Source organism: Delphinus delphis, chromosome 12 (genome assembly GCF_949987515.2).
Source record: "Delphinus delphis chromosome 12, mDelDel1.2, whole genome shotgun sequence".
Classification (NCBI taxonomy): domain Eukaryota; kingdom Metazoa; phylum Chordata; class Mammalia; order Artiodactyla; family Delphinidae; genus Delphinus; species Delphinus delphis.
This window is the reverse complement of record NC_082694.2, coordinates 7365271-7391741: the sequence shown is the minus strand read 5'-3', so window position 1 is coordinate 7391741 and position 26471 is coordinate 7365271. Positions and strand designations below refer to the sequence as shown.

The 26471-nt window shown below is 48.8% G+C and overlaps 1 protein-coding gene across 1 annotated transcript in view; it reads left to right on the top strand.

The window, feature by feature from the left end:
• The first annotated feature begins 3845 nt into the window (after positions 1 to 3845).
• The window catches only part of NPAS2 (neuronal PAS domain protein 2), a 181588-nt gene continuing 158962 nt past the window's right edge, over positions 3846 to 26471 (top strand). Inside the window, exon 1 of the mRNA XM_060027269.1 lies at positions 3846 to 4142. The gene's annotated coding sequence lies outside the window, so the exon portion shown is untranslated. The remainder of the gene's footprint in view (positions 4143 to 26471) is intronic.

The window sequence follows — 26471 nt, the reverse complement described above, 5'->3', positions numbered from 1 at the left end:
GTGTGTGTGTGTGGTGTGTCCTCAGAAGCACTGCAATTAACTAGTGGGGATTAGCTGAGGCTTTAAGGCTCTGTCACCTCCAGGCTCCACCAGCCCAGATTTCTCCCTGGGCCCTCCATGCCAGCTTTGTAAGGGAATCTTACTTCATTCTTTGCTTTGCCAGCCACATGATCTAACAGGCACCAATGCCAAGTCCAGCCCTCACTCTCCCAGGCAAGCTGCATGAGGCCTTGATTCTCTCCTGGTGGCATCCTCAGGCCCAGCCTGCTGCAGTGACCGAATCCCTAGCCCGTACTTTTCTCTCGTTATGAAGCTTCTGCAGAACCAAGGCATTCAAATCCTAACCTCAAGTTCTAACCAAAGGCAGGTGGACATTCTTGAACCTTTCTTCTCTCATCAGCCCTGGCCTCTGAGTATTCAGTCTCCAGTTATGGGCTCTGAGGTCTCTTCTTCATCCTTATTCTAACCCAACTTTCCCTTCTGCCTCAGTTGCAACAATTGTCTTCCCTAGTGCGATGTTATTCTACTTGATGATGTATAGAATTGTGGGGATTTTTTCTTTTTAAGCGAAAACCGCTACTCAGAGGTAAGACTCCATAAAAGGACTTCTGGGCATTCGTACAAAAAAGAAAAAAGAAGGCTCTTCTGTCTTAAAATTAGTAAAAAACACGAGATGATGTCATCCGGCATAGAACACTGTCCTTGCTGTTTCTCCTAAAGTGTGTGTTTAATTTACCAACTATAAATGCCTAATATGGGGCCCTGAGCTAGTGCTGTAGTTCTTGTAACCATCCACACCTTCCACCTGTGTGTAGCACTATATATGGACACTTCTACTGTACATACTTTGAGAATTTAATTGGCTAAATATTTTTAATTAGGATATGCCACAACTTCTATGAGGGAAAAGGATATCCGATTAGACTGAAAAAACTTTCAGTTGTTTCTCTGCTATCTTCATAGATTGACATAACCGACTAGAGTGAAACAATTTGATCCTCCCCTCCATAAATATTCACTTTTTGAAAAATAGCTGGGGTTCCCGGACATATCACTGCACCATACACTCAATAAAGCCATGTTCTTTTAAAGGACGAACCACGTGAAACTTCAGAATTTCCCCAAATTGGCAATGCAGTTTTGAGATGGTTCCTTTGTTCTATGCTGTACATTCTGAGTAATGCATAGATTTTGATCCAATGAGACTCTGTTATCTGGTCGAAGAAAAATTCTAGCAGCAATGTCACCTCCTCCAGAAAGCCCATCCTGATTCTTCTGGCCTCATCTTTATCCCTGCCTTTACATTGTAAACCCTTCTTGTACAGACATAAACTGCTATCAAATTTCCCTCCATCCCACACAGGCCAAGCCCAGCCTGATTCATGACGAGCCTTCAACAAATGCCAATAAAAGGAACTGAACTGCCAAACGCAAAGAATGAACAGGAGGTAAACTTCCCTCTTTGATTCTTGTCTACATTTGGGGAAAGGGCATGATGTGCTCTGGTCCTGACTGGGTTCTCTGCTGCAGACTCCACTCCCCCTTATGGTCAGACAGGTGTCCTACCCCAGTGGAATTAACATTAAGAGATGGGATGGCGTCTGGAATAAGTACAACTACGTATACAACATCTCGTGATCAAAAGGCAGGAACCACACACTTAATAGGATATCCTACCAGGCAACAGGTAAAAACAGACCATAGCAAAAATATTTGTTGCAATGTGGAATTACTTGCTGTGTTATTTCTGTAGGCCATTTGTTTCCTAAAAGATCGTTTAACGATTGTTCAACTAGTTCCCAAACGGGAGAAGGAGGAGGGAGCTGGAATCGTTTTCAAAGCCAGAAAGGAAGGGAGGTGGCTTTAAATTCTGCATTAAATCCGGTTAAAGGCACACAACTTTATCCCTTAGTAGATATTACTCACGGCCATGCTTTAAGGGCAGGGCAAAACATACTTGGCCGAAGTAAAGGGAGGGGATAAAAGAACAAAGCAAAATAAAGTTTTAAAATGTTCTCCTTTTGGAAAGGGAGGTACTTCAAGACCACAACGTGCCAAACGCGTCCTCCTCCTCCTTGAAAAGCCCTCCAAGTCAGAAGCAAGCCTAAGAATAACAGCTTCTCAGGATGCGCAAGGCTCCTGCAGCTGATTATTTTTCAGGAGGAGAATTAGACAAAAATAATACAAGAGGGAAATAAAGAGAATGACCTACTTTACAGGGGGGAAAAAGGAGCCCTGTGTGAGCGTTTTGATCTAATTGACAGTGCGGCGCTGCATGCCCAAATAAGGCGTTGTGGGTCGGGTCTGCGCGGTACAGGGTTTGTCTTGAACTCGAGCCGGGGGAGAATAAAGCCAGGGCCCTGGAACCGAGTTGGGGGCCCCGTCTAATGTTCAGAGGAAAGGCCCTAGGAGATTCCTTCTGGCCGCAAAACAGGAGTGTGATGGAAAAGGACCGGTGGGGGCGCTTTCCTCTCCAGGGCTACTTGCAGGAATGTGCGAAGGACCCAGGGACATCCAAAAAAAGGCTGCTGGGCGCAGAGCGCTGCGCCAGGCACTGTACCACTGTGATGTCTGGGAAGGGGGACCTCCCGGGGGTAGGAGACTACGCCCCTCCTTTGGGCTTCTCGCCAGGCGCCTCCACGTGGGGAACGCCGCCGCCGAGGATGGAGTGGGGTCTGCTAGGCTAGGGGAAGCTTGTCACCGATCCGGGCCTCGGCGGGGCGCGGGGTCTCCCCTTCCCACCCGACTCTGTCTCGGAGCCCAGCAGACTATGGAACAGCAGCTCTTGGCTCCTGGGACTATTTATGTGCACGTGTCTGTGTTCGGTGAAAGCCTCCCTGTTTCCTCGCGCGCGCCGCTCCAGCTTCTCCTTTTCTTGGATTCTCGCCTGTCTCCTCCCACAGAGGGAAAAAAAAAAAAAAAAAAGGTCACGTATGTTTGGAAAAATATGTAGGTCAGTGGAACATTTCCTGCACTGGTGCAAAATGAGAGGAGGGCAGCGGGGGAGGGGAGGGAGCGGCCGCGTGGAGCTCCGGGTGCGCGCTCCTGGCCACGGTCCCCCACCCCTCGAGCCTCTGCTTAGGAGGGGGGCAATGAGCCCGCTCCTTTCCATCCTTGACCCATTTTCCGGACCAGCTACGTTCGCCTTGAAAAAAACAGCGATCATTCCTCCCCAGCAGGCGGTCCTCCGCGAACCAAGCTCGCCGGCGTCTCCCCGACCCTCGCCGCCTCTCATTGAGAAAGCGCAGTGGTCGGCGCGCAGAGACGCGCCCGGTGCCCTGGCTGGGGCTCCGCGAGCAGGCCCGCCCCGCTAGGACGGCGTGCAGGGAACCGCGGTGGCGCGCTCGTCCCCCAGCGCACGGGACAGCGGGGTGGCCGCGGGCAGGGCGAGGGTCGGCACGGGGCAGGGGAGGAAGATTCCCTGCCACCCCCATTGACAACTTTGACGGGACATCAGCCGGCAGCCCGCATCTGCCGGCCTTCCCTCGGGCCAGTTTCCCTCTAAGCACATCCCCGCCCCCGCCCCGCGCCCAGCCCCGACCCCTCGCCCCCGGCCGGACCCCGCCGCGCGTCCCCGGCAGCCCAGCGGAGGTGGTGGCGGCCTCGGGGCGCGGGTGTCTGCGCCGCCCAGGGAAGCTGGGGGTCCGGGGGTCCATCTGCCCGTACGGCGCGCAGGGTGCTTGGCCCAGGCTAGGTCGCGGCCAAGGCCCGGCGTGCGGCCAGGAGAGACCCGGCCGGCGGCGGCGGCGGCGGCAGCGGAGGGAAGGAGGAGGCGGAGGTGGAGGAGGAGGAGGAGGACCGAGAGGAGGCGGGAGGAGGGAGGGGGAGGGGGAAGAGGCGGCCGCAGCTCTCCCCGCCGGCGCTGCGTGCGGAAGAGTTTGCCGCGCGAGCAGCGGGCCTCCTGCAGGAGCCAAGGGAACCCGCGGCGGCGGCGGCCCGGGAGCCGCGGCCGCGTAGCTCCGAGACCCGCAGCCGCGGCGGCGGCGGCGGCGGCGGCTGCTAGAGCAGCGCCTCCCGCCGCCGCCCGGGAGGAGCTCGCCGCGCCCGCTCGCCGCCTCGGCTCCCAGCGGCGGCGGCGGGAGGCGCGTCTTCCCGGCCCAGTCCGCGCCCGGCCCCGCAGGGCCGCCCCGGCCCGCTCCGAGGTAAGGGTCGCACCCCGGGACGCGGGTGGCCCGGGTGGGAGGACGTGCGCGCGGGGTCGCGGGACTCCGTCACCTGCTCGCCGGCGCGGTGGACACGCGGGGTGAGGAGGGACGCTTGGGCCCGGGGCTGCGCGGCGCGGGGGTCGGGGGCGCGGGGCGGTTGGGTCCCCACCCCCAGTCCCGAGTCTCGCGGCGGGGACATCGCGTCCTGCGGGACCGCAGCGGCGGCCGGGCGGGTGGGCGCCGGGTGCGTCTCGCCAAAGAGGCAGAGGACGAGACACCCCGAACCTCAGGGGTGCTCTGAGAGTACCTTCGGGGTGGGCGGAGGCCGTGCCCGGGTAGCAGCCTCGAGGGTCGCCCATTGGCCTCCCCGAGCCCCACCGCGCGCCGCTCCCCGGAGCGTGGGGCGTCGCGGACCCCCGGAGAGTGCCGTGCGCGCCCCGGGCACCACCTAGGTCGGAATTGGTTCCGGGCTGGAATGGGTGCCGAGCCTGACCCCTGGACGCCCGGAGAGCGCGTGGCTCAGCCCCTCGCGCCGCCGTGCCACCCGGAGCTCCTCAGGTTGGATGCCAGGGTGTTGTTTTGTGGGGAGGTGTGCCCCCTCCCAGAGGCGAGGAGGGAGGCTTACCTTTGACCTTTCCGTAGAGCGCCGCGGGGTCGGTAACGAGGGTGGTGGTGGTGAAGGGGGGTAGGGACGGGTACCAAGGGGCCAAATTAAAAACCAGCCCCTCTCCTCTGCCTGCCCCTGCTTAACTGCTCAAGGTAAGAAAGTTTGTTTTTAGGCTTGTGGTTCATAAATAATTAGTAACCAGTTTTGTCGATGAAGCAAGATGGAAACCTTAAAAATACGTACGCACTTCCAGAAAGTCTAAAAGCTCCCAAGGTTGTATCCAGGAGGTTTTAGTTCGGAAAGTTAAAAGCCCCTGAGTTCAACAGGTGTTCAGAAGGGGTCCGAAAGGGGAGAGCTTGGCGAGTTTCGTCTTTTAAGTACATGCACCTTTGATTCATTAAATTGACTGGCCTGTTTCTTTAAGGTAAAATATTGAGTAGTTATTAACTTAATTAGCAGAGACGAACTGGTCATTCTTGGTTATTCAGAACCCAAATCTTCTTTTCCTTAATAGAAGGGTTTTCCCCATTTGGACTTCCCAGATAATTAGCTCTAAGGCAGTTCCTGGTAGGGTTCAGCCCTGTCCATCCCTCTGTCTGTCGGACACTAGCTAACTCAGTCCCTGATCAGTGAATTGACCAACTCATTATGACTTGCATTAAAACACAGCAAGTTTTAATTGCTCTTCCTTGGGAGGTGCTAGTTCAGAATTCAAGGGCAAGTCGTAGCTGTGTCTTTCTTCCCAGAAGATTTCTTGAAGGAGAAGTTTGCCAAAAATAACCCCCAAATGTATTTTAAAATAACTCCCCAATACATATGATGTTTAAATGAGCTATTCAGGCTTGGGCCACTATTTTGCAAAAGCAAAAAATCTGTTTGACTGCACAGCTGAACCAAGACCGGTAGAAGTATTGGCATTTCTCAGCAGTCTACCTAGAGATTTAGTTAAAAATAAAGTGTGCACCGTAAAGGTTTTCAATAGTTGTCTTCCGTCTCACGGAGAGATGTGGAGTGTGGATTAGAAGAATTGTAAATATGCTGGTTTTAGCCATTTTCTTCTTGGAAATCGATGCCTCTGTTTATTTGCTGATCTGTCCCACTGTAGCAGACGTAGAATCAGTTTTATTCTCACTGCTCCCCGTACTGACTCCCATGGAGGCCAGAGAAGGGAATATATTCCAGAGGAAATATGTTATTAATAAAACGTTACCCCCCAAAGAGTTAAACATGCCAAGAAAATAACCAAGTGAGGCTTCACTAATTAGTGTGATGAAAAAAATTCCCTGATTGGAGAAGCCAGTGTTCAGATGGTGACTCAAGAATTCATCTTTCTGTAGAAAATGACAATTGTTTTTAAGCTCGTTTGATTCTTGTAAGCGTTTGGGCCCCTTTTTACTATTTCTGGCTATTTAATTATGAAAATGATTTAAAAAATAGTTTAAAATGACGACATCATCTGATGTGTGTCGTTATGAAGTTGAACTCGTCTTATTTTTGGAACAATCTTTCTTAACTCTTGGTAATCTTTATAGCTGGCTCTTAGCACTGCTACTAGTTTTTAGGTTAAACATTCAAAGTTAGTGATTTCTTTCCGATTAAAATAACAATGCATGCATATGCTCTTTATATCACCACCTTTATAGTAATTTTTCGTAAGTTTGGCTTTTGAACCTTAAGCCTCCAGAGGGCTGTCCTTCTTCGTAATTTCTAAAACAAGTATGTATTTTATTCTTTCCGTGAAAAGTCAGTTTTGCCATGGTGATCCAGGCACCGACTGTCCCATGCTGATACCATGCGCAGGGTGGCATCTCTTTCCCAAGTGAGGTCAGATTATGAGGTGTTGAAAATAGCCCAGTGACACCGGATTCTTGGCTTTCTTACAGCAACAGTGTAATTGGCTGCATCAGAGAAGCATCTAATTGAGTTTTGCATTTAAATAGTGGAAATGATATGCATTATTTGCTAACAGAAATATTTGATTAGCATGTCCCTGATCTTCATTCTATGTGTAGCAAAGATAGGAGGTCAGGGACCGCCACAGTCATACTCCCCCCAGCATCTCGTCCCTCGGAGGCCTTGCTAATCATCAGTGCTCAGTAATAAGTAGGTGGAGGAAATGAGCTGACTTGTCGATGACAGTTATCCAAAGGGTAGAAATTGCTGAATGCTAATGGGGTACTCAACTCTGAGTAATTCTAGTTTAAATATGAAGAATATTAATAGCACCTTAGAGCACTAAATAAACACTCACTAAATGTGAACATACTTAAAGGGGGAATTTGTTTTTAATGCAGTCTTTATCTAAGGCGCTACTGTTTCTCACGGAATTCTTTGAAATTGGGGATCACTTGGCATTTTAAGCAAAGTAATCTCTTAGGTAAAGTTCCCCCAGAGATCACTTGAAGTTTTTTGGGTCATAAGACAGTGTGTGGTTTCCGTATGATGACTCGGAATGGAAATGAAAGTTTATCTTCTGTGTTGGTGTGAAAAAACAAACAAACAAAGGTATATTAAAAAAAAAGTGGAGGGTGCGGAACATCACGTGTCACACTTTATAGCGCGTGGCATTGATTGTCTGGGGACCTTGGGTCTGGGTTGGGGCCTGAGATTCCGCATTTCTTACAAGATCCCAGGTGCTCCGGAGGCTGTGACACACTAGAAGTTTCTGGAATATTCTTAATTCAGTTCAGCCTGTGTTGACCAAGCATCTATTGCATAGTAGGCCCAGGTGACGGGGGAAGAAAGCACAGGGGTCCAGCCTGCCCTCAAGGAGCTAAAATGAGGAAGGGAGATTCTTTCTAGACTGAAATGAGACCCTGGAACACCACTCTTCAGCCGTGTGGCCAGAGAGGGGCCGAGGAAAGGGGCTTTTTCTGGTAGGGCTCTCACGTTGGTCATCCTGGATCTCTAGTCTTCTTTAGATGGAAAGCTCTGTGACTCGCCAGGAAACAAAATGCAGATATTGAAATCAGACAGACCTGGGGTAGCCTCCCGGCTCAGCTACTGTGTGACTTGGGGCAACTTTTTTTAACCTCCCTGAGGCTCAGTGTCCTGGTCAGAAAAAATAACGGGAAGAATGCTTGCCTCGCCAAGTTGGTAGGATGACCAGTGAAGGACACAGGTAAGGCATAACAAAAGGGATTGCTTTTACTACTGCTGATGGCTGCGAGGCAAGGAGGAGAAGAGGGTCCTAAAAATATTTTCGTGCGTGGTTCACCAATTAAGAGATTCCATTTGGTTAATCAGCAAACCCAAGGTCGGCAGTAGAGAACCCTGCCTGGGGATGGAGGGTGGGCAGCTGTGCAAGTTAATGGGATGCACAGTGGAATGATGGGAAGCACCCACATCTCCACTTTTCCCCTGCAGGGCCCTGGCTTCTGGCGAGCCTTGGTGATACTCTTCTAGCAATATGTTTACCTGAGACTGTTCTTGGTACTCACCCTGTAGGTTCTGTTGATCAAGACCGACTGGTGTTTGTGGCAGTCAGGCACGCCTTAAAAATATGTTTTGGAGGGAAGGGCATTGGTGTGTCCCTGGCCAAGCCCTTTTAAGGGTCAGAGCCATCCGTCAGCCCTTAATCTGAGCTCCCTGAAGGCAGTGCGGGGCGGGTGGGAATTCACCACCCAGCGCTTTATTTATTTTTTTTTTTGTGGTACGCGGGCCTCTCATTGTTGTGGCCTCTCCCATTGCGGAGCACAGGCTCCGGACGCGCAGGCTCAGCGGCCATGGCTCACGGGCCCAGCCGCTGCGCGGCATGTGGGATCTTCCCGGACCGGGGCACGAACCCGTGTCCCCTGCATCGGCAGGCGGACTCTCAACCATTGCGCCACCAGGGAAGCTCCCACCCAGCGCTTTGTACTTCATGCTCTGAGGCGATTGCTTCCTCTTGACGTCTGGGGAAGATGGATTTTGCAAGGTAGCAGTCTCCTGCACCCTGATTTTAGGAGGGGTAGTCTGGGTAGCCCTCTAAGTACTTCAGCCCACGCTGCTCCTATGTGTATGTTTGAGAGTTCCACTTATTATTTGCAAAGGAGATTTCTCTGCGCCCATTCCTACCCCATGCCCTGCCCAAATAAACCTTGAAAGCCAAGCGCGAGAGAATGTTAACGGCCTGTGTGACCCTGTGATATGCGTGAGGGAAGGACGAGTAGAGCAGTGAGTGGAGCCAAAGCAGACCTCGGGGAGGGGGTGTGGCAACAAGGGAGGGAAGGCGGGGCAGGGAGCATCTGAACACTTAAAATGGAGATCACAGCAGAGGCGGGGCCCGAGGGTAGGAGGTGGGACCCAGGGCCCTGACTTTATGCATTTCGCTACTTTGCTGAAGGCAGTGGAGGGTTATGTCCCAGGTCACTGAAAATCGTCTGGGCTTCCGGTGGACACAAGCCCTCCTAAAGGAAGGCAGGTGACAGAGCTGAGCTGCGCGATACTTCCAGCCTCTTCTGAACCCAAAGTGGCGCTGTGCAATGTCTCGAGGGATATCTGCGCCCCTTTGAAAGTCAAAATACTGAGAACTGGAGAACATTGTAAAAGTTATTTTTCTGTTATGAAAGTATACTTAATTTTTGGCAAATGTAGAAAAGACTGAAGAAAATGAAATTACCCACAATCTCGAGGTGTTTCCCTTCAGTCTTTTTTCTATGCATTAGAATTATTTTTTTTAATGTTAGATTTTTAAAAATAATATAATCTTTTAAAATTTTCAAATAATCCACAACTACTTCTTAGTGAAAAGAAAAAGATCTGCTTTGCTGTCTGGTCCTACCTAACCATCACCCCCTTTTTTCTGCTGGATAGAAACCTGGTTTCATTCAGGAATCAACCCTAGTCCACATGTCTCAGGGGTAAATCCTGATTGGCTGAGCAACCAAATCCTGATTGGCTGAGCAACCCAAACAGGGGCGTGGCCTGTTGTCCTCACCAGTGATTGGCTCGAGGTGAGCAGATGGCACTCATCTTTGCCAATCAAACGTGAGGGTGGGTTACTGGAGGGCTTCCCTGACTCTTAAAAAGAGGCGTGGGAGGAAGTGGCAGCTTTTCTTCTTACGGACACAATGCCTGTAAGTGGGGCAGCTGTCAGCCACCAGAGCAGGCTGGGCCAGGTCCCAACTGACCTGGGGAAGAATGCAAAGGTGAAGAATGGGGCCTCCACAGTGCCCTTGACCTTCCGAATTACCCAAGAGGAGTCTCTGATTTAGGACGTTTGGGAGATCCTGAAACCTTCCTGACCCCTTAAAGCAGGTCGAGTTGGGTTTTTTGTTAGTTGTAGCCAAAAGCATCCTAACTGATGCATCCCACAGCTCTCCACCCTTCTCAGTAGGTGATTGCTGTTAGCCATGGGGGTGTAACCTGCTAGTCATTTTCGCTGCCTTTACATATATACCCATATCTGTACATTTTCTTTTGAAACCAACAGAACTAATTCTATGCGTTTTATTTAGTGACTTTTTTTGTGTGTGGCATGAGGTGGTTTTTTTGGTCATTTCTTATATCTATTCTTTTTAAAGGTTCCACAGTAATATTCAAAAGTGTGGCTGACACAATTCATTTAACCCATTCCCTACCGTTAAACATTTATTGTGCTTTGTTTCCACTTCTTGACTGTTGCCCACAGTGTTGGTATTAACTTCCTGATCTGTATATCTTCAGCTACATTTCAGATTGTTCTCAGGGACTACCAGTGGGGGATTCCTGGGTAAAGGGGCACACCTCTTGGAAAGATTGATAGATGCTGCTAAGGTATATGGCTAAAACAGTGTGGAAGGGTGCCGTGTCTCCGTGTCTTAACCAAACTCCAATGCATTGAACGTTCCGGGTAAACATGATTTTAATGGCCATGTAATAGTCCATGATAATTGTTCTTGGAGTGTCTCAGTGGTTTGTGAGGACACACAAGAGAATATTTGAAATGGAGGCTCTCCGTGAAAACTAACTAGACATGACCAACCTTGCAGTAATCTCCAAAGAGTTCTGAAGGGGTGTTAGGAGACACACCCCTCCAGTGATCTGTTTCCAAGGAGACTTGGAGGAGACAGTCTACCAGACCCTCCTCAATCCAGTCAGACAGTGGGCTGCCCAAGCGTTTCTAAGGAGCTTTGTTGTTTCTGGGATCCACAGAGTTTTTACTCTGACAGACGTTCTATCTCTGCATATACAGGAGTCAGTTAAACAAAGACTTCGTGCATTTCACGAAGCAGAGCTGAAATGTGAGTTTGCTGTATGAAATTTTCCAATTCTGCGAGAGAAGACAGGAAAGCAAATGGGATGGATGAAACACATAAAACACGTTAATCACATTTTTTCGCCTTAATTCAGAGAAGAAAATCTAATGTTTCAAGGAAGTTCCCAGGGACAGGGTAATTCCATTTCGAGTCTGGTGCCTAATCATTGATCCTCACTAATAGCCCATTTCGGTGAAATTCAGATTTATCTTTAGTGCTATCTACAGAATGCCAGTATTATTTCAATTTCAGAACTAGAAGGCTTCAATTTTTCCTTTGTTCCGTTTTGCAAGTTTAAGGCCTATTTAGAAATAGGCAGCATGGGACTTCCCTGGTGGCGCAGTGGTTGGGAGTCCGCCTGCCAGTGCAGGGACGCGGGTTCAACCCCTGGTCCTGGAGGATCCCACGTGCCTTGGAACAACCAAGCCCATGCGCCACAACTACTGAGCCTGCGCTCTAGAGCCCGTGAGCCACAACTACTGAGCCCACGTGCCACAATTACTGAAGCCCCCGCGCCTAGAGCCCGTGCTCCGCAACAAGAGAAGCCACCGCAGTGAGAAGCCCACGCACCGCAACGAAGAGTAGCCCCCACTCGCCGCAACTAGAGAAAGCCCGCACGCAGCAGTGAAGACCCAGTGCAGCCAAAAAATTAATTAATTAATTCAAAAAAACCCTGTATGCCCTTAAAAAAAAAGAAAGAAATAGGCAGCATGATAGATGTACACATCGCAGTGTGAACAGTCAGCCTGCATGTTGTCAGAGTGGGGGAAGGGTTAGACATTGCCATGCAGCCTGAGAAGTTTTTGGGAGGAGGTGGGTTGGAGTGAGACAGGGAAGAGCCCATCCGGCTGCTGAGTTGATCCAACAAGTCATGGATTTTCCACATCAACACCCCCATTTGTACCATCTACAAAAGACATGGCCTGAGGGGAAGGGTCCAGGGGAGGGATAGATTGGGAGTTTGGGATTGACAGGTACACACTACTATATATAAAAATAGATAACCAACGAGGAACTCTGTTTAATATTCTATAATAACCTAAATGGGAAAAGAACTTGAAAAAGAGTAGGTACATGGGGACTTCCCTGGCAGTCCAGTGGTTAAGACTCTGCGCTACCACTGCAGGGGCATGGGTTCAATCCCTGGTCAGGGAACTAGGATCCCGCATGCCAAGCTCCGAAAGAAAAAGAAAAAAAAAAGAATAGCTACATGTATAACTGAATCGCTTTGCTGTGTGCTCGAAACTATCACAACATTGTCAATCAACTCTACTCCAGTATGAAATTGGGAGTATGGTTGGCTTTGGGCTTCTCACCGCGGTGGCTTCTCTTGTTGCAGGAAAAGAAAGGAAGCTAAAAAAAAAAATAAAAGAATTCCTCAAAAATAAAAAAAAAAAAAGAATTAACAAATTAAATAAAAAGACATGGCCTATGGTGTTGTCATCATTTACTACCTAAGATGCCTGTTTCCCTGGAGATCGTGTTCTACTAAAACTGTGAAAACAATTTTAAACCCCCAGTATTGGTGTGTGTTTGTGGTGGGGTGGAATATTGCCAAGAGCAAATTGTTGTGTCACTCTGGGCTATCAGTTCCTCCAAAGATGCAAAGCAGAGATTACTCTTCACCTCACCAAGGCGTTCTTAATGGTCAGGGAGGATTTTATTTCTAAAACCCTCCCTTCCCTTTTACGTTGACAGAGAGAGAAACTCATTCACGGCAAATTTGCACAGGGGTTTTGTCGAGGTTTTACTCTCTCTCCAGCTAGAGAACTTTCTTTTATTGCCGATCCTGTGTAGCCCTTGGCCGATAATAATCACTTGGATTTATGGCTCAAGACAAACTGATTTCATTTGAGGTCAAGAGAGCTTCTGATGTTTGAGCCACTTTTGGGACTTCCCCCCAGTGTGTCCACTCCAGCCTCTGCCTCTCAGCTCTCGACACTGAGGGGCCGAAGCGGCCTCGTTCTGCCTGGTCCTGGGATCCTGGAAGCACTTGTCACCCGCCACAGTCCCTCTTTGGGAGTCTGTCATTCACCTCCACGCACCAGGTTTACCAACATGGGGTGGCAGCTCAGAGAAAACCTCCGCCCTGGGACTGTCACCTTTACTTTCATTGGATCTGGAAAGGCTCCACGTTTGGAGGCTGTGTCCAGGGGAAGCCCAAGACCCCTCGATTTTAGAGTTAAATGCAGGTGGCCTTGATGAGCACAGACCCCTCCCCTGCATCTCACATCCCCGTCCTGACTCCTCCACTAGCTCAGGTGTGCGTTCTCACCTTCTCGGCCTTCACTCACCCCTCAGCAGGCTGACTCTTGGTTCTCGGAGCTCTGAGCCCTTCACTTGCTCTCAGGTGACTTAACAGGATGCTTCCGGGCAGGGCTGCAGCCGTGACTCTCTAACAGTTCGGTTTGGACCCGGCGTCCCGGATCATCGCCCTGGTCCACGTGTGTGCGTGTCATTCTTGTGCCCGAGCCTGGGCTCAGGCTGGTCTGCGAGCCCCCTTGCACCCCACACCTTGTGCAGGGCCGGCAGGTAGGCGATCACAGGGCTCAGTGGAAGAAACGAGAGTAGACCGTGGACGCTGGTGTAATCAGCTCGGCGGTGTCTGAGGAAGCTCAGTAGCACCCGGCTTCCTGCGCGGGGGCCGCCGGCAACTCAGGCCACCTCCCCACCTGGGGGCAGCTCATCACTCGTCTTCATCCTGGATGTCCAAGCACTTCCTTGGGAGGTTCTCTCGGCTGGATCTGCCCTGGCGGGTCCTCAGCCATTGCCTCTACCTTGGCTGCCCAGGGCCAGGCCACCATCCCCTGTGCTCTGAGAAGACACCCACGTCTGGGCAGTGAGACATCCGCCCAGCTTGTGCCCATTTATCTGGACCTGTGCTGTCGGGTCCATATGGAGTTACTGGGTGGGAGTGGCCTGTTTCTCCCCTGTCTTATCTCCCCGCCGGCCTCGACTGGTGGCGTTCTCCAAGCACACAGGAGAAGCTGCAGCTAACCAGCTCCAGAGGCTGGGATGGCCCCTTCCTGCAAAGACCTGGGAACCTGTGGGGCATGCCTATATTTTAAAAAGAAGAATAGTTCCCTCTGTGTTCCCAGTTTCTCCAAAACTGTGCTGTGTTTGCACTGGTCGGCTGTTCAGAGTGGCCAGCTGTCTAACCTCTGCTTTGTGGACCAAACCCTGGCTTCCGTCGTGCCACGTGTCTAAGTTCTTGTCTCTGTTAAGCCGCAGAGTCTCATCCCTCAGGTTGTGGGGTGGCATCGTTAGGAGGAACTCACGTGAGGCTGTGTTTGTATTTTCTAAGGTCTCAGGTTGGCAGCTCCAATACGTATATTGCAACCTGTTTATATGAGATACTTGTAAAAGCCTGCAGCCTTTTTCTTCCATGTGGCAGCATTGACCTCTGACCTGATTTTAAATCACAGCATGGGGTGGCCATCGCCATACGGGCCAGCAGCATTTTTTTCTTTTTTTATTGAAGTATAGTTGATTTACAATGTCGTATTAGTGTCTGGTGTACAGTGGAGTGATTCAGTTATACATATATATACATTCTTGTTCATATCCTTTTCCATTATGGTTTATCAGAGGCTATTGAATAGAGTTCTCTGTGCTCTACAGTAGGACCTTGTTGTTTATCCCTGCTCTGTATACTGGTTTGCATCTGCTAATCCCAGACTCCCACTCCATCCTTCCACCACCTCCCTCCCCGCCTTGGCAACCACAGGTTTGTTCTCTGTGTCTGTGAGCCTGTTTCTGTTTCACAGATAAGTTCATTTGTGTCATATGTTAGATTCCACATATAAGTGATATCATATGATCTTTGTCTTTCTCTGTCTGACTTACTTCGCTTAGCATGATAATCTCTAGGTCCATCCATGTAGCTGCAAATGGCATGATTTCAGTGTTCTTTATGGTGAGTCAGCAGCATTTGACAGTGACTTAGTGAAGACAGCTTGTGGCCCGCAGCAGAAAGCCCTGACACCCTGCCTGACACGGTCGCTGTGGCCAAGTGACCTCGGCAAGTCACATACACACCCAAACTCAGTCTCTTCATCTTAACAGGGAGGCATTGATACTGAAGGGGGAAAACCAAGAGGAGAGAATGTTCGTGAAGGAGTTCCATGAAACTGAAGAGTTGTAGTACTCTTCTTATCACTTGCTGTCGTGGCCAGCTCGTCATTCAAGTTCCTCCATGCCCAGCTGGGTAAACGCCAGCCCCCAGGTGACTTCTTTCTGAATGAAGTACTTGGTTTTCTCTCACACAAGGTACACGCTAGCAATTAAAAACACAATATAGGCCAGTGTTCTCTTGAAAGCTAACGTCATGGGAAAAAGTGAAATCCTTCAACTATAGAAGCCAAACACTTGGAACATCTTGGCGGTGGCTTGGGCTTGCAGTTTGCTTTCGAAAGCTTTTGCCATTTATAAGAACAAAGTAGCCCGATAACATTTGGTATCTGAAAATTCAAACTAAATCAGATAGACTCAGCATGTTCCCACGAATGCTAAGATCTTATGGGTTGTGTGGGGCATTTCACCACGATGAACGTGATGTGCTATTTCTTGTGACCTTTTGTTTCTTTCTAAAGAGGGTTGGCCTGTGGAATTGGGACTCAGCTCTGACCACCCTGGAAGAATCCTGTGACTTTCCTCCTGTGTCCGAATTCCTTACAGAGCAAGGGTCTCCTGATTTTCAGTGGAACCAGGAGTTTAGTCTTTGGACTGGACACACACAAATATGCCGATTCTGGTTAATAAGTTGGTTTTCATTGTGGAGAACTGTGTGGAGGTTCCTTAAAAAACTAAAAATAGAGCTACCATATGATCCAGCAATCCCACTCCTGGGCATATATCCAGAAAAAAACATAATTCAAAAAGATACATGCACCCCAATGTTCATAGCAACACTGTTTACAATAGCCAGGACGTGGAAGCAACCTAAACGTCCATTAACAGATGAATGGATAAAGAAGATGTGGTATGTGTATACACACACACACACACACACACACACACACACACACACACACAATGGATTATTACTCTGCCGTTAAAAAGAATGAAATAATGCCATTTGCAGCAACATGGATAGACCTAGAGATTATCCTATTGAGTGAAGTAAATCAGACAGAGAAAGACACATACACGATATCCCTTATATGTGGAATCTTTTCTTCTTGTAAAAGATTTAATTTTATTTATTTTTGGCTGTGTTGGGTCTTTGTTGCTGTGCGGGGGCTTTCTCTAGTTGTGGCGAGCTGGGGTTACTCTTTTGTTGTGGTGCGTGGGCTTCTCATTGCGGTGGCTTCTCATTGCGGAGCATGGGCTCTAGGCACGTGGGCTTCAGTAGTTGTGTGCGGGCTCAGTAGTTGAGGCACGCAGGCTCTAGAGCTCAGGCTCAGTAGTTGTGGTGCACAGGCCTTGTTGCTCTGCAGCATGTGAAATCTTCCCTGACCAGGGATTGAACCCATGTCCCCTGCATTGGCAGGTGGATTCTTATCCACTGCGCCACCAGGGAAGTCCCATGGAATCTTAAAAAGTGGTACAAATGAACTATTTACAAAACAGAAATAGAGTCACAGATGTAGAAAACAAACTTATGGTTACCCAGGGGGAAAGGGAGGGATAAATTGGGAGATTGGGATTGACATATACACTCTACTATATATAAAACAGATAACTAATAAGGACCCACTGTATAGCATAGGGAACTCTACTCATTACTCTGTAATGACCTATATGGGCAAAGAATCTAAAAGAAAAATGGATATATGTATATATGTAACTGATTCATTTTGCTGTACACCTGAAACGAGCACAACATTGTAAATCACCTATACTCCAATAAAAATTAATTGAAAAAATAAGTTGGTTTAGAGATGGAAGGAAAGGACCCACAATGGACTGAATATTTGTGCCTCTTCCAGAGTTCATATGTTGAAACCCTGATCCCAATGTGATGGTGTTTGGATGTGGGACTTTGGGAGGTGATTAGGTCATGTGGGTGGGGCTCTCGTGGATGGGATTAGTACCCCTATAAGAAGAGGCCAGAGAGCTCGGTAGCCCTCCTTCCACAATGTGAGGACACAACAAGGAGGCCCCCACCTGCAGGTGGCAAGTGAATCCTCACCAGAACTGACCACGCTGGCACCTTGATCTTGGACGTCTGGCCTCCCGAACTCTGAGAAATAAATTCTGTCGTTTAAGCCACTCAGTCTCTGGTCATTTGTTATAGCCGCCAGAATGGACTGAGACAGGACCTCAGAGATCATCCAGCACAAGGTAGCTCACCTTTTCCAGGTGAAAATTAAGAGGTTCAGAAAGCAAAGGGGCCTCTCCCTGCTCCTGGAGCCCCAGGTCCTGCAGCCAGGCAGACCTGCTGACCCTTCCAGGAGGTTCTGTGCTTCCCTTTTTCCCTGAGACCTGAGGATGTTGCTTCTCAGCTGAAATCCAGCCAGTGCAAGGATGAGGCTTTCCCCAGCCTCGGCCAGTACGCTCACGCCCGGAAGTACTGGGAGGGGGAATGCCAGCAGCTTGAACGGGTCAGCCTCCCCCCAGGTCCGTCCTGTCTCTCGGAGCACCACGCAGTCTGCTCTTCAATGTGACAGTCAGGGAAGGGAGCCAGAGTCCCGGGGTTGCTGGGAGTGGAGGGACAGGCACAGGCAGAACACAGACTGTCCACTTTCACTTCTGGAACCCACTCGCTCTTGTAGCTGCCGACATCCGACTTCCTTCCAGAGAAACCAAAGCACAGAACTCGCTCACTTCCAGGATGAAGGATGAAACGCCTCTTTATTTGAACCACTTCCCAAAGTGCTTCTCACATCTGGGGGGCCGGGCTCCATGGTAGGACTTTCCCACCTGCGTGTCTTTTATGCCTTAACTTGGTCACCTGTGCCGCTTGGGCCTTGAGACAAGATAAAATATCACCGGGTCTGGGGTCAGGGCTGTGTCCACCGTCACTGTCGCACACGTGAGCGCCTTGGATTCGACAGCAGTCTCTGGAGGGAAGCGCTGTTTTATCCCCGTTTTATGTACAAGACGCCAAGGCTCAGAGAGGTTAAGAGACTATCACAGGGACATTCAGAGCAGGAATTTGGATGCAGCTCTTTAAAGAAGGACCAAAAATAGAACAGCCGGTTTTATTTACTTTTTCTGAAATGCCACTTCTGAGAAGCTAGGATATGTCTAAAACGAATTAAGCATCTTACATGTGACTTTTTTTTTTAAGCGGGTTTTCTTGAGTATGAGGTTATCATGGGGCTGCTGGAGTAGAAAACAACTCCAATCTGGGGTCCGTTTGCAATGCAGCTCTTTGGAGGCGGAGGCCGTGTGCGAGAGGGCACGGAGAGGCAGGCCGGCAGGAAAATCTCTTCTAGGGCAGAGTCATTATTCTGTTCCTTGCCATCTTTTAGTAGCTAACCTGCTTTTCAGAATGGTTTCTTTTGCTGTAATAAGGACTCTTAAATCAGGCCACTCCTTCCGCCTCTCCTCGTTTTGTCTGGACTCAGGGACATCTTTCTTTGGCCGAACTCAACATAGAGTCAGCAGGAAAAGGTAGGGGCCGCCTGGTACCACATTTGCGAAAACACTTTCACGTGAGTCTCATCATCCCGGACCTAGAAAACCAGCAGCTGCCTTATTGACGCACGAGCCTCCTGGAAGTCACCTGGGTTGACCTAAAGTGTGCCCCTCCACCACACACACACACACACGAACCTCAGCACTCAGCAGATGCCAAAGAAAATAGATGCAGGAAAGGTACTAAAGACAGGTCGTTTCTTCTTGATTTGACTCCAGGGGAGGTATCCACAAAGCCGGTCCACTTAACTTACGAAGGGCGGTTCAGAAAACCCCAATCCCACCTCCCTCCAGCTTTGGGCAGCTGTGGGCAGAGGGGCTGGGCTTGCCATGTGGGCTGGGTCGATCAATTCTGTCCTTGCCTGTTCTCCTGTCCCCACCATTTATGGAAACAGAAGCAAAACCCCGATACAAGCGTCTGTACGATAATCCGGTCTGTCCTAGGATTGGCACACGTAGACACAGGCAAAAGCAAATGTGTTCCAGCCACTTTGCTCGGATTTGTACCACACTCGCTCCAAAGAGGAAGGATTGGCGATCCTGCACCTTCTCAGAGTGAGTGTGTTACCCTACCCGAGACGTTTCTGTTTTTCTCCACGATCCTGTAATAACATCCTTCTGAATTATTCTGGGCTGTGATAGGTTCAGAGCGTTCTAAAAACAAACTGATTTAGCATTCTTTTTTTGTGTGTGTGTGTGTGGGATCTTAGTTTCCTGACCAGGGATCGAACCTGTGCCCCCTGCAGTGGAAGCACAGAGTCTTAACCACTGGACCGCCAGGGAAGTCCCTAAAAACAAACTGATTTAGGAAGGTATTTTGGTGATGGCAAGTTAAACATGTGCCTTGGACGATGAGGATGGAGATGGTGGGCTTGGGATTCCTTGCTGTTGGGACCAACCATGAACTAATAGGGCCAGGAGTTAACTCTGATTCAAGGGGTACTGCGTTGTGCCAGTTATGCAAAGGGTGGGCTATACCAGGTAAATGCCCTTTTTCATCAGTTCCCCACACACAGAACTTCTGGCATCTTGGTTTCAATGCTTTCCTGCTCCTTTGGTCTTGCCGTTTGCTCCTGTCATGAAGGTGGGTCTCCTACCCCAAGCATGGTGTCAGGGGAAAGAGGTATACGGGGTTTGGAAGGAATGGGTTCACCCCAGCTTTCCCAGAGTGTGAAAAGTTTGATCCAAAATATGAAAAAAAAACTTTACAAAGAACATGAGATGAGGTCTGTGAAATGTGGGGCTTCTCTTAGTTCTGGGGCAGATGTTTCAGGATCCAGAATTAAAACCAAGAATACCTTTGAGCCCTTCAGTGTCAGCTTACCTCATGGCAGCCCTTGTGTTGCTATTTCTAGGAAATGATGATGCTTCCAAACACCTGAGTCATTCAGCAGTTGGTCCCCATCCTTCCGGAATTAATTAATGTTCTAGGGCAAACCTAGTATCCCAAAGAGGTTTGTTTTTTTTTTTTCCCAGCCAAAGAAGAAGCTGGAATTCATTTGAATTCAGGCAGAATGAAGAATTCATTCAGATAACTTGAGGCCCATAGTGGATCTATTTTATCTTCTGTCTAAAAGTTAGATTGTAAACTGCCACGTTTATCCTACTGTCCTAATCTCTTTGTTGCCGTTTTTTAAGACAGTTTACATTTTACTTCAGCAATTTCCGCTTTCAGTAACTATCTGGAAACTTCTGGGAAATATCTGGGGTTAGCTTCTCATCTGAGTGAAGATATACTGAATTTCCTTCAAACTGGTCCTTTTCTCCTCTTCAAGCTGAAGTGAAGAAAAATTGGGCACGTGTAGAGAACATGGTGTGGAAGAGACTTGATTCTTGTGGCAGAGTCTCCCTGGGAATTTGTCCTCCAGAGAGGAGAGTCGGGGGGCAATAGACCTGGAGGAAACCTCAGAGTCTCAGGCCACCAGCGCCATCATGTCACAGATGGGGAAACTGAGGCAGGACCTGGGCAATGGCGGAGTCCGGCGTGGAAGCAGGTCTCAGCGCCATGTTCTGAGGTCATTGTCTGCTTCTCTTCACCTCCCTCCCCTTTCTTGCCCTCCTGCCTTTCAGTGTACATGTTGATCATTTTTACAAAAAGGAACAGGATTACAGCTGTGAAAGAGAAGACAAATACGGCCTAGTGTAAGTCCCCAGATCGCCGCCATTGGTTTAGCTCATTTGTATGATTCCCGTAAGTTGGATGGATAACAATAAGCATTTTTAATTTGCTTTCTCATGATGGCATGCACTGATTTAACTTCTTTTCCTTGACAGTTAATTTGCATACTCAGTGCGCTGAGACAGAAGGCGTGGCCCCAGGGCCAGCAGACCCCTGGTCTAGCACCTTTTACCCGTGGGGAAGTTCGTTATTTCTCTGCATCCTCTGAGACGTTGAGAATACAAGGCCTGCCTTCCGACAGGAAGACAGTCTTAGAACAGTAGTTAAAACAGCTGTTGAATGTTTAAGTAACACTTTTTTCTTCTCGATGGAATTTAGGATTTATTGAGAACTGTGCAGTGTTAGTACATGCAAAGGACGTTAAGGCAAACTGTTCTCGTCTATATCTGGGGCGTCTATATTTTGATATTTTACATGAAAAACAAACGTTAATGGCATTATTTTGGTCACCTCTCCAGACCCCCGGGCCTTTGCCCATACTGTTCCCCCCTCCTGGAACACCCTTCCTGCCTTTATCACCTGCTGACTCCTGTTCACCCTTTTAGACTCAGCTCTGGCCTCCAGGATCCTTCCCTGAGGGGACCTAATGGCTGTGCTCCGGAGTCCTACAAAACCTCTTGCATGTCTTTTTTGTGGCAGTATCTAGATTGTACAGTTTGGAAGTTACCAGCTTCTGTGGCTGTCTCCCCACTAGACTGTAGGTCCCTGGGAGTAGAGATCAGAATTTCCCCTTTGTCTTGCAGGAGCTGCTGTGTAGCAGACATGCTCCATCAGTGTTTATTGAACTGAACCGAAGGACAGAAAACTGTTCATTTGAACTGGGTCATGGGACCCACTTTAATAAAGTTACATCATTTAGTCTGGGGTAGAATGGATACGTGTATATGTATGGCTGGGTCACTTTGCTGTGCGCCTGAAACTATCACAACATTGTTAATCACTATACTCCAATATAAAATAAAAAGTTAAATAAATAAAGTGACATCATTTAGCCATATTAGGTCCTTGAGATCCTGTGTTGTATTCAGCGCTCTCCTCAGCCACAGGCTAATCCACTTGTGTTCACAGGCCCCGGTTCGTCAAAACGCAATCACCCACCTTCTGGTGGGCACTAGACAGTCTTTCCGCTACAGCCTTTCTTCTTGTCTTAATCCTTTTCAGCCCAATCTTCCTGAGGCTTTAGGGTTCAGAATCTGGAATTCCACATCTGATATCTCAGAGAGCGTCAGGTGCCTGTGAAGTCACATGTCCCATCGCGGTGGGGCAAGGAACACTGCGAACCGCATCCGTCGGAGAAGGTCACATAGGCTGGGTGAAAAGAGCGCGTGACAGTGGGTGGTCTGATTCTGTTTTAGTTAGAACATGGGAAAATGAAAGGAGTGATCTCGCTGGCAAACAGAAGTGTGGGCAGGTGGTAGAACGCAGTGCTTACAAGTCATGGGGATGGTGTGTAGGCTGCCTGGGTTCAAATCCAGCTCTGCTCCTGGCCAGCTGTGCAACTTAGGAAAGTGGCTTACACCCAGAACCTCCATGTCTTCCTCTGTCCAATGGGGATATGACGGTGCCTACTCTTTGCTGTTGTTCTGAGGATTAGCTGAGATGCTATATGCAGAGCCCCTAGGATTGTGCTGGCAGTGCAGTTAGTTGTCACTGTTCTGTTCTCTATGTTCTGTTCTCTATTTACCTATGAAAATTTTGGAAAAAGTATGAAATGTTCGGAGAAAGCCAGCCAGCATAATCCCTACCTGTGTGGCTGGCACAGCTACAGGGCTGTGTAGGAGACAGGCCGGACCAGTGACCGATTGCTGTGCCCAGTGACTAAGTCAATAGCCAGACTGACCCTGCAGAATCACACACACACACACACACACACACACACGCACGCACGCACGCACGCACACACGCTCGCGGAGTTAAGCCCCCAGGTGCCAGGAAAACTGGAGTGTAGTCTCCCTGGGTATCTACATGCCCAAAGGGATGAAGCCCAGACTTTGGAAACATCTCAAGGTCATAAAAACCCAGACACAGGAGACTCTGACTTCCACAGATATTTTATTTACCTTCCAAAAGGTCAAGGTAAGAACCCAGGGTCCCTTTCCCTCCCATCTCCAAGGAGCAAAGGTTTCTCTCCTTCCTTTCTCTCCTGCACAAAAGCGGACAGAATCCTTTGTTTTCCATCCCGCGTCTCTGGGGTGTCATCGGCACGTGTAGAAAGTTCCCATCGGCTCTCATCACCACGCCCAGGGATCTGGGTCTGGGGGCCCACACTGCAGGGTCACTCCGGCTGCCTCGTGTTTCTGCAGTGTTCATTTATATAAAGCATGTAACTGTGAGTTGACAACATCTCAGACCCTGCACAATTTGACAGACAGGTCCATATAACTGGGTGTTTCGCTGGCCCAGAGAACCCTGGGTCCCTGTCTGTAGGACATGTCTGAGGACCGAGGGAGCTGGGTCAGCACAGCACCCAGGGTACATCGGCAGGACCAGGTGACTCCAGGTGACCTCACTGGCGTTCCTTCTTTTACCAGAGAGACCCCGTACATCAGTAAACAGCCAATTTTTACAAATTGTAGCTGGATTCTTTAATAGCAAAGTACAGTTCTAAATGAAATGACTCTGCCCCGAGCTGTTCCTGAAAGGAGTGAAAAAATGCCTCATCTGGGAATTTAATCCATTTTCTGATCAAAGTCCAAAGTCTCTGCTTTGCTGCAGCTTTAATCTTTGGCTATAAAGCGTCCTTCTATCACACACACACACACACACACACACACACACACACACACACACACACACACACACACACACACACACACACACACACACACACACGTAGGGAATACATATCTAGGTAAAAGACGTAATCAGTGCCTTCATTATGGGAAGGTGCTTGGACAGTTCAGGTAAATGTTAACAATTTTTTCAATGTTAACTTCTCAGTATGTCTGAGATATTTTATTCTGTATACTGAATTTTGTTCATTGTTGAAATGGTCCTAAGCCATGTTCTGTTATTTTTTGATGTTTATGTCAAGAAAAAGAAGAAAAATAATTTAAATTCAAATGCTTTTTGAACTCCAGTATTTAACTCATTTTTCAAAAATTTTATTCAAATATAGTTGATTTGCAATGTTGTATTAGTTTCAGGTGTACAGCAAAGTGCTTCAGTTATACATATATATCAATATATCTTCTTTTTCCCATTCTCTTCCACTATAGGTTATTACAAGGGATTGATTATAGTTCCCTGTGCTATACAGTAGGTCTTTGTTGGTTATCTATTCGATATATAGTAGTGTGTACATGGTAACCTCAAACTCCTAATTTATCCCTCCCCCACCCCCCTTTCCCCTTTGGTAACCATAGATTGTTTTCTATGTCTGTCAGTGTGTTTCTGTTTTGTAAATAAGCTCATTTGTATCTTTTTTTTAGATTCCACTGTAAGTGATATCATATGATGTTTGTCTTTCTCTGTTGGCTTACTTCACTTAATATGACAATCTCTAGGTCCATCCATGTTGCTGCAAATGGCATTATTTCATTCTCTTTTATGGCTGAGTACATATGTACCACATCTTCTTTATCCATTCATCTGTCAGTAGACATTTAGGTTGCTTCCATGTCTTGGCTATTGTAAATAGTGCTGCAATGAACATTGGGGCGCATGTGTCTTTTCAAAGTATGGTTTTCTCTGGATATATATGCAGGAGTGGGATGGCTGGATCATATGGTAGCTCTATTTTTAGTCTTTTAAGGAACGTCCATACTGTTCTCCATAGTGGCTGCACCAATTTACATTCCCACCAACGGCGTAGGAGGGTTCCCTTTTCTCCACATCCTCTTCAGAATTTATTATTGGTAGACATTTCGATGATGGCCGTTCTGACTGGTGTGAGGTGATACCTCATGGTAGTTCTGATTTGCATTTCTCTGATAATTAGCGATGCATCGCGAACTATTAGAGACATGCTCAACACGAAAACATGCTTAACTTCTTTTTAATTACAAAAAAGAAAGTTTCTGTGTCTGTTAAGGAAATAGACGACATTTATAAAGGAGTCTAAAGGACCCCTTTATCAAGGAAAATGGATGGGCTTCTGAAGGGCTCCTGTGTGAATGAAATTGCTCTCAGAACATCCTTTGTCTCACCCATCAATGAATTGTTCAGACAGGTGGCAAGAGGGGATCCTGTGAAGCCATACCAGAACTAGGCCGGTGCAGCCCCAGTGTCCCACATTCCCCAGAGGGAGACCCAGGTGGACGGTTCAGGAGGTTAGACACCCCGGAATAGAAAAGAGAAGGAGGCCCGCCCGGTCTGGTTCGGCCTGATCCGGCCCTGACATTCACACAGAAGGTCACATCAGCTTCCCTGTCTTGCCAGAGCCTTGGCTTAAAGATAGTTTTGTTTTCTTTAGCTCTGACCTAGTTAACCTATGGTTTGTGTCGTTAGGTCCATAGTCGGTAAAGTGGTTCACCCAACCCACCCAGCGTTTCCCAGGTTCCCACAGCGCCAGGCGCTGCGCTGGTGCTGGGACGCCTCCGCGGATAGGCACCCGGGGGGCTGGGGCGGGGAGCCTCGGTGCTTGGAGGAGCCCGAGGGCCCTTTCGCCCCGGATGCTTGGAGACTCGGGGACTCGGATCAGCAAGTATTTTGATAATTTTCCTTAAGCACATACTTCATGATCGGAACACCAGTTTTCAGAGAATTAGAAGCGTTAGGTGTGCACAGACTCTACTGAAAAGCTCAGCCTGTCTTCACTCACTCGATCTCCAGCGGGGCTGAGGACCTAATGATTATGGACCGCGTTCTGCGTGATTTCCCGTCGGCTCTACAGGTGGAAGTTGTGGGGTACAGTACGGATACACTCAGGCCCAAAGGTGCATTTTGAAACAACGACTTAATATCTTTCCTTTTCATTTAGCTCTCATACTTGATGAGTATAGAGGAGCTTCCAGTGGCTCCAATTCAAATGAGTGAGAATTCACCATTGATGCTGTGTGGGAAAGTCACATACACGACTTGGAAGTGAGGAGAGACTGTCTTGTGGTTCTCTGTGTCGGTGCTGCAGATGCACCATTTTCCAGAGCCGTGGCTGAGCCCTGCGTGGAAATGTATTCATTCTCCTGATGCCGCTCTGATGGGTGAAGGAGATAGGGAGGCAAGGATGGGGAAAGCGCGGGAGACCCTGGACTGTGGAAATAAACGAAGACCCGGCAGATGAAGACCAGCCGAGGCTATTTACTCAGAGCTGGCAAAGCGAGGCAGTCAGCCGCCATCACTCGTGTTGCGGCAGAGCCTCAGAGGCAGGTGGAGGGGTGGGAAGGATTTAGGGTGGAAAGAAGGCAAGCCTCCGGGGCTGCCCTGGTTAGAGGCTGTTAGGGCAGCTGGAGATGGGCTCAGGAGAAGCTGGGCGCCCTATGTGAACGGCTAGCGGTATGTATTTTATTTTATTTTTTCATTTTTTTGCGGTACGCGGGCCTCTCACTGCTGTGGCCTCTTCCGTTGCGGAGCACAGGCTCCGGACGCGCAGGCTCAGCGGCCATGGCTCACGGGCCCAGCCGCTCCGCGGCATGTGAGATCTTCCCGGACCGGGGCACGAACCCGCGTCCCCTGCATCGGCAGGCGGACTCTCAACCACTGCGCCACCAGGGAAGCCCTGTATTTTATTTTTTAATTTATTTTATTTTTATTGAAGTATAATTGATTTACAATGTTGGGCCAATCTCTGCTGTACAATA